Genomic DNA, 8,180 nt, shown 5'->3' with positions numbered 1-8,180 from the left:
AAACCGTGTACCTGAGCTCGTGTGATTGACTCCCGCACAAAGTCAGCGTCTGTTTAAAGCACTATGTTAGAGCACGTAAACAACAGAGTGGCATTATCATCCAAGTTAAAATGCGACAGGAAATGTTGCAGACAAGTTGAAACCAGATCATTTGACAAACAGCTGTTGCTAAATTTGGACCGATTATTGTAATAACCGCTGCCAGAGGCTTGTTTTTTATCGGGTGGTTTTGCATTAATGAAGAAAAGGGATCTGTGTATTCAGGCAACGCGAATACGAAAGTAGGTAGTTTAACAATTACTACTGTGAAAGCTGAAACGCTTGACTGCAAACAAAATGCAAAATTTGGTACAGTTATCAACAAAATGACGGAAGGTTTTTGGAGACTGTCCACACCTGTAAAAAAAAAAAGCTGAGTTAGACAAAGTGTTGGTGCAGTATTGGAGACAACAGAAAATTCCAGTAAAAAGATGGAGAAAAATGGAAAGTGTGGATATTATAAGTGAGTATGACTTTCGACATAGCGGCAATGTGAATTTTTCTGTATTTTAGTCCCGTGAAACTGTCATATTTCTACTGTCTAAGAGTAGGCTACTTAGTTTAGGGTTAGCAGACATCCGGAAATTGTATTATTGTGTATTGTTGAAAAGAGACACTGTAGTTTAAGCAAACTTTTTATCTGATACACATCTGTGGTTCCTCCCATTTACTTGCTTATTTTGCCGGTTAATCCCATTCTAAGTGCGGAATACTGTTTACAGCATAACCTGACTATTTCTGTCATTTTAATGGGAACACTTTTTTACAGTTTTTTTAGATTCAGTTCCACATAGTTCATGGCCAAGAGTTGGAAGTTGGTGCAATCCTAAAGGAAGCCAACCCTGTTGCAGTGATAGTTTACGCGGAACATGCAGTAAAGTCTCACCACAAACTGTTATCCGTACGCAGTCAGCGAGTTTTATTCTGCGAACAGTTTAATGAAAGATACTATAAAAAGTTGTAAGGCGCCCCTAACTCTAAAGCAGGGGTCTCCAACACGCGGCCCGCGGGCCACATGTGGCCCGCCAGGCAATTTTGCGTGGCCCGCGGCGTTATTAGCAAATGAAAAAATAAATTATTATATTGTAACATTTAAGCATGTGTTTGTTTTATTCAACGTGTAAGTATTTCACAATTCAAAATTATGTATCACTAAGTTAAAAATACCAAATTTAACCTTTGTGATACATTATTATTATTGTGATGAAATAATGCAATCTTATCCTGATCATCAAAGCGATAAGTTAAAATCCGTTAAGTTTTTTGTGTCTACTATTTTCGTTTAGCTTAGGGATAAGAAACTTTTAAGTTCATGAAGGCCAAGCAACATTTTGTTGACGCTTATGTGCGCCGCATTGACTTTTTCAGTTGCCTATAGGCAGGGTTGCCATCGACTTGAAACCAGAAATAAGGACAACCGAAAAATTAAATTTTCATACGAAACAAAACAAGCGTTTTTGAACAAATCTTTGCATTTATACGAGCCATCACATATCATATGCAATATTTTGGTCAGAAACAATCTGTTCCAGCAACCCTTGTTCGTAGAAAATACTTCGTGCATCTCACAACAGCTCAGGTCTAGGTTTACTTTTAATTGTAGCTGGTATTTGACCAGTAATTGTTGAAAAAAAGACAAAAGAAATACTCAAGTCAAAAATAAGGACATTTCTTAGAAATAAGGAAAATGAACTTTTCTAAGACAGAGCCCTTCAAAATAAGGACAAATCTTAGAAATAAGGACGGTATGGCAACCCTATAGGCCAGGGGTTTTCAAACCATTTCATTTACATATCAGACGCAATTTTTCGCGGTCCACGATGAATTCAGTGATAAAACCAATTAAACAGCTGAAGCTGCTAAAAGTAATTTGAACTTTTACCACTCCAGATTTATTTTACTTAAATATTATCAATTGGTTGCGCATATCAATGATCTAAGAGCGGGTTGTGACATCATAGACAAAACTATACATGGAATTGTGCACAAACAATTGCTTTCTTCGTTGATTTTTATGACATGCAAGTAAGATTGTAAAGTCAAGAGCCCTTGGAGGTCAACGAAAATAACGCCGTTAGCCACTAAGGGACCATGAACTATCTAGTTTGGAAACATCTGGCGTGAAGTGGTAATTCCACACTATTGTAATCTAACCACATATTGGTAGCGTGCAGTATCAAGGTCTTTTAAGAACATTTTGACATGTAAGACTACATGTGGCCCGCGGCCTCTAGAAAATTTGAAAATTGGCCCGGGACAACCGTTGAGTTGGAGACCCCTGCTCTAAAGTACATGCCCCAAACCTGGCCCGAATCCAATTTGTTTGAAGATATGGCCCAAATTTTAGATTTACCTAAAAAAGATTTAGTGATTTAAAAACTTAAAAAAAAAATTAAAAAAAAAAAAAAAAAAACTTAAATTTTTTTAGATTTAAGTGAAATTAAGACAAAAATGTGACCAACTGAGAAGTCAGACCTAAACCAAGTCCGTTTTAATCTACCTTTAGGCCCAAGCCTAGCCCGACGTACAGCTCTGTACTGATTTAAATTACGGCAATGTGTCTATAGGTGCGTGGACACCCGACTCTGTAAACATGCCGAGCTTTCAAATTGGATTACAAACGACCAAAGTTGCACTTGGAACAATTACGTTGGCGAAGATGCGTGTCCAGTGATTGAACGCTCCCCATTCAAGGATATTTACTTTATTGGAGATACGTTTATGCGAAATATGTACATGGTTTTGTTAATGATACTTGCCAATGATTTTGAGAAAGGTGCCTGGACTAGTAATATGACGAATCAACAACGGGAGCTTTGTGTTGGAATGAACACTCTTTTTTATCCCGCTTGTCGACCACTGGCTACGAACGACCAAAAACTTGTACAGAAAAGCTGTGTAGACAAAAACTTTAACGTGAGTTTTAAGTGGTGGCCGAATAACTCGAATGCTAGGAAGTTTGTAAAGCTTATGCAAAATCAAAGCGGAAAGCGTGGATCGCTGCTTTTGTTGGGAGTCGGTTATCATGACGGTTCGGAATCAAAACATACTTTGAATTATTTTGTGCGGGCAGCAATACAAGCAGTAAGCCGATTTTATAAAAACACCTCGGTTTCGCATGAACATCGCGGGCCCCGAATTGTTTTTGTATTTCCTATGCCACAGGGACTTTTAAAGCCAGCAAAACACTTTTTCTTGCAAAACAACAATAAAATCGACATTTTTTTCAAAGAGATGCGGGCATACCTAAAATCTATAAACGTTACATATTTGGACTTTCGAAATTTAGCAAAAAACGTGCACAGTTTTGATGGGACGCATTATGGACTGGCTGTAAATGTTATGAAAAACCAAGTTTTGTTGAATGGGTTGGATGCCATTATTAAAGTAAATGTACGCGTACTATCACAGCCTACTATTTCAACACGCAAATGGTCTACATTTTTGGGTCGTTTAGTAAGTGCAGCCAAGCATTTTACTTGGTAACTTTCATTTTTTTGTGCTACGGTAATTATGTGAGTCTACTCTGTCCATAACTTTTTTATCATTTTGCTGTTATTTTTTTCTGATTTGATAACTGTCTGTTACATCTTATTTGCCACGAATTGCCGATTTCTATTGATTCCAGCCTTTCCTTATTACAGCTTGTGTTGTAATCTATTGCGTTGTGTGACGTAATAATCGACTACCAGTTTTGTGCAATAGCGAAACGGGGTTAGTTCTCTACGCATTTTTATGTTGTTTCGCTGTAACGAATTGTCGAGGAGACGTGGCCCACGCGGCTGAGAAGCCTGCAGTTGGAGTTGGTGTTGAGCGGTGGTTGTGTCGCGACTATATATCTGCGCTGCTTGATTTTTTTTCGTTTTACTCTTTTAATATCATTTTAATACAAGTTAATTTGGGCACTGACAGCCCGTTATTGCAACAGAACTGAAAAAGGGCGTAACATTTACTCCCTCCGTTTATCACAACAGTTGGGAAGATTCGTACTGTAATTCCGCATTTAAAACGCTGTTGTGCTAATGTCATTTTTATGCAGAAACTGTTTCCTATCGTCGCCTACCGTCTCCTTTGCACTGCGTTTGATGCGTTTAATGTTTAAAATGATCTACGAAACACCCTATCTGCGTGGACAGCTTGTTGGAGGCCTTTAGAAATCGCGTTTAAATTCTCCCCCCGTGTAACGATCCGGGCATAACCGAGCGCGTTCACGGGACGTTACTGTGTCGTAAAAGAGTTGACTTGAATAACATCATAAAACTCAGTTTCAAACATTCATCAGATACTAGCTTTTAGGTTTAGGCGGTTTCGGCCAATATTATTTTGCCTTTAAACTTAATTGTTCTGGGTCAAATTAATGCTTCAGAGGCAGCCCCACATTGGTGTGATGCAGTGGCAACCCTCTTTATGTGTGGAATAGAAATTAACGATTTAAACATGCATAAATATTTATTTGGGTGGAATGCGTACAAACTAAAATCAGAACTTTATTTACGTTAACGAATTTTTTTGGTATTCAACCTTGTAGATTGATCTCTTTGCCAGGTATCGCCAAATTTAAACCTAAAGATTCATTTATATAGACAAGCTTAAAAAATAGTCTGTATTCGCAATACACTTTCCTAAAAGCCTAAAACTCAAAATCTATAACAATATTATGCTTTTAGATTGAAACAATTATGGTTTTGTTTGGTGTTTGAAGTCACGCGAGGTTCTTAAAAGAGTCGCAGGTTAGCGATCAGTGATAATAATTAATAAAAAATAATGGAGTGAATCGGGTTTTAAATTATATATTCTTTAAAAACGAACAACCACACTTTTAAGAATTATTGCAATTTATTTGTGTCGCGTTAGTTGTCACAAGATTGTAAACATAAGAAGTTTTGTCTTAGCTCGCAGAAGACTCTGACCTGTACAGCATGACACTTTGGTATTTTCTATTTTTTTCAACAAAAGTTTAGCCGCCTTGCTGAGATGTAGGCTATAAAAGTCGATGGTAATATGAGACTGTTGGTTCACCGGCTGAGGGCATCGACGCCTGGTTGTTAATTTTGACAGAAACATGCGCTTAAAAGTGAATAGGCTACTTGGCCTTGACATGTACTGCATTCGACTACCTCAACCCAAGCAATAAGTACAACACTTAATGTCAGTAAGAAAATTTGTGCATGTAGGCTAGTAGCAACTTCGTTACGTTAAAATTAGGCAAATAACTTCGCATCGCACAGTAAATTGCTGTTGTTGTTTGGTTGAAGCCAGGGAGTCGAACCGCTTGTCATATGGGTTCAGGTTCGGTTCGGGTTCACTTGGTTTTGTTTTTAAGGGTTCGGGTTCGGTTCAGGTTTTTAAAAATGTTTATTTTCGGGTTCGGGTTTTGTTCCGGTTTGGGCAAATTATCCGGTTCGAACCGGTTTGCGGTTTTTAAACCGGTTCAAACTTTTATTTGTTTTCATTTAATTCTAAAATCATCTGTCTGGCCTTATCAAACTCTAAAAAAAATTTGCCCGTGCACTGTTATTTTTGACACGCCCTATAAGTGTTATCTCGCGTATTCTTCACTGCGCTGTTTCTTAAAAATATCACAAAATATAAAACAGACTGCATTTTTTACTGGTTCGGTTCCGGTTCGGGTCCAACGCCAAACAAAATATGGGGTTCAACTCCGGTTCGGGTTTTTGGAAAATCGTAATTAGCGGTTCGGGTTCGGTTCGCGTTTAATGAAATTAACCGCTCAAACCGGTTCGCGGGTTCGGGTTCAGTTCCGGTTCGACTCCCTGGTTGAAGCCAACTGAACAGGTTATTAATTATGAGAAATTTCCGTTTTGTTGGTGAAATAACGAGTCCAAGTCCGAGTCGAGTCTCTACTAAGACGAGTCCAAGTCGAGTCTTTTCACTACTGAGACTCGAGTCAAGTCAAGTCTTTTAAAAAGGTGACTCGAGTCGGACTCGAGTCGAGTCACTGACTCGAGTCTCCCCATCACTGCAACTTTGTATACAATTATTCAGTTACCCTAGTTTTTATGCGGTATACAGTAGGGTAAGAGATTGCTAAATGTGCCCCGAAATATTTGCTTTGGTACAAAATGCGAAATTGCGTGACCACGCTAGAACTCCATTTTACACAATATAGTTGCCAAAAGCAGTGCCATCGTTACACAATAAATTGCCAATTATATGCTTTGCACGAGTGATTTTTAGCTTGTTGAGTTCGTCGCAAACAAAAATGCAACTTGTTATTGTGCCACGATCGGAAAAGTCTTCAGTCTTGTATCGTGCCGCAAAACTAAGGATTTCATACTTCTCTCTTTAATTTCGAACTTAACCAAAAAGTTCAACAAAAACATCTCTTTGAAATGTTGGAACTTGCTTAAATGACAAAAGGCCTGAAATACATTGTTTTTGAAGAAAAGACAAAAACTGGCGACACAAAGATACACAACACCTGACAACTTCATCTGGTACAAATTGTCTTCATTATTTATTAGCATATGTAAGACAAAAATAAAGAAACAAACTGATTGACAACTTCACCAATTGCGTGAACATCTTTTTGCGGCAACATTGTTGTCATTTCCCATGTGTCAATATGTCCAACATAAGGTAAATCTGAGAAATAGCGCCGGAGTATTCGATCTGTTCTCATATACAACCACTCGCTAAGTGGTCCTTGTGAACTTCCGCGAAAACGAATTGTTCCACGAAGAAATATTTGAACATTTGGAAGGCGTTTATGCAAATCAGTCAGGGCGTTTTTTATCCCTGCTGCCCGTTGCATTATTACAGATGGGTCATACGGTAAGAAATGTGCACCAATATTAAACACAATTACAGTGCTCCGGTTGCCTGTGATCGCACGCAATGTATCAACAATGTATGGTCGACTGATAGGAGGACCTGGGTTGTGCAATGGATTTCCGTGTGCCCTGTAGTACACCTTAATGTCTTTCACAGTATTGGATCCATTGCGGGGCATTGACCAAAATTTCCCTTTAGAACTTTTTTGCGAATCAACAATTTTCGATGACGAAGCCAAGCCGCCAAAATACCATTGTCTCATGGTGGAGTCACCAATGAAATAAACGGATTTATGTTGCAAGCATTCTTCAGCTTGCTTTAGGTTTTTCAGGTGGTTATTGCAAAGCAGCGAAATCCATTCACGTTGGTTATAATACCCACTTGGCATATCATTCTTTCCATCCACAAAACGTTTCATTCCTGTTGATATATCGCATTTCTCGTAACCTGTTGGCATGTCTTTAGCGTGACCGCTGGCAAGAAAAGTTGTTCCCGAGTTTTTTAGTTCGACTTGCCAAGTGACATTTTTTTTAAACAAGGGTTCTTTGCCGAGTACACTTCCGTAATTTTTTGTAATTTCAAGCATTGGGATTTGATACGGACATGTTACGTTGTCTGGCTTTTCGCAGCTCCACGTTATGCCATCCTGGGGTCGAGAGTAATCGCACTTGGGTGACCCGGAACTAAAAAGGGCGTTAATTATTATTGGTATTATATAGTAGGCTACTTTATGCAAGACATCACTTGCAAATTTGGTCTTAAATTGTGAAGAATAAAAGAAAGACGGTTTTGTCGTCGTCGTCAATGATAAGGTCGACTGGTGTAATCTACAGTAGTGCTGTTCAACTTTTTTTGGTTTGGTGAACCCTTAAAGTTGTTGTGACAAACTCATGCACCCTGTTTATTTGAAAGGTAAACTGAGGTAAAAAGCGATATGAAAAATCATGCATATCATCATCAACCGCCCTAAAAAATTAAACATCAGCATTTTTTAAAATACAGGTTCATTTGTAGTTTATACATTAGTTGAAACCTACACCTTTTTGTTAATATCCTGAAAGTCAAATATTAAAGGTTCATTAAAAGTTTGTGATGCATCCTTGTATACCTTTTCGTACTGGTGCACCCCATACATTTTTTGTTGCACCCTAGGGTGCACCGTGCACACCGGTTGAAGAGCACTAATCTACAGCACTATAGATGTTCAATAGAACAAAATAATCAATGGATATATAAGACGACGACGAGTATTAATAGATATAACTTTGATTGGAAGCAACTAATCAGATATTGCTTTACACCAGGGGTCACCAAACTTTTTTCACTGCGGGCCGTATAAGTTTAAT

At 38.3% G+C, this 8,180-nt stretch overlaps 1 pseudogene; it reads left to right on the top strand.

Moving 5' to 3' along the window:
- Nucleotides 1-110: 110 nt before the first annotated feature.
- LOC145229652 (uncharacterized) lies at nt 111-4,739 on the top strand (annotated as a pseudogene).
- Nucleotides 4,740-8,180: the final 3,441 nt, after the last annotated feature.

This window comes from Phallusia mammillata, chromosome 5 (assembly GCF_965637545.1).
Source record: "Phallusia mammillata chromosome 5, kaPhaMamm4.hap1.1, whole genome shotgun sequence".
Taxonomy (NCBI): domain Eukaryota; kingdom Metazoa; phylum Chordata; class Ascidiacea; order Phlebobranchia; family Ascidiidae; genus Phallusia; species Phallusia mammillata.
The sequence above is the reverse complement of the archived record's forward strand: the minus strand, read 5'-3'. Positions and strand labels throughout refer to the sequence as shown.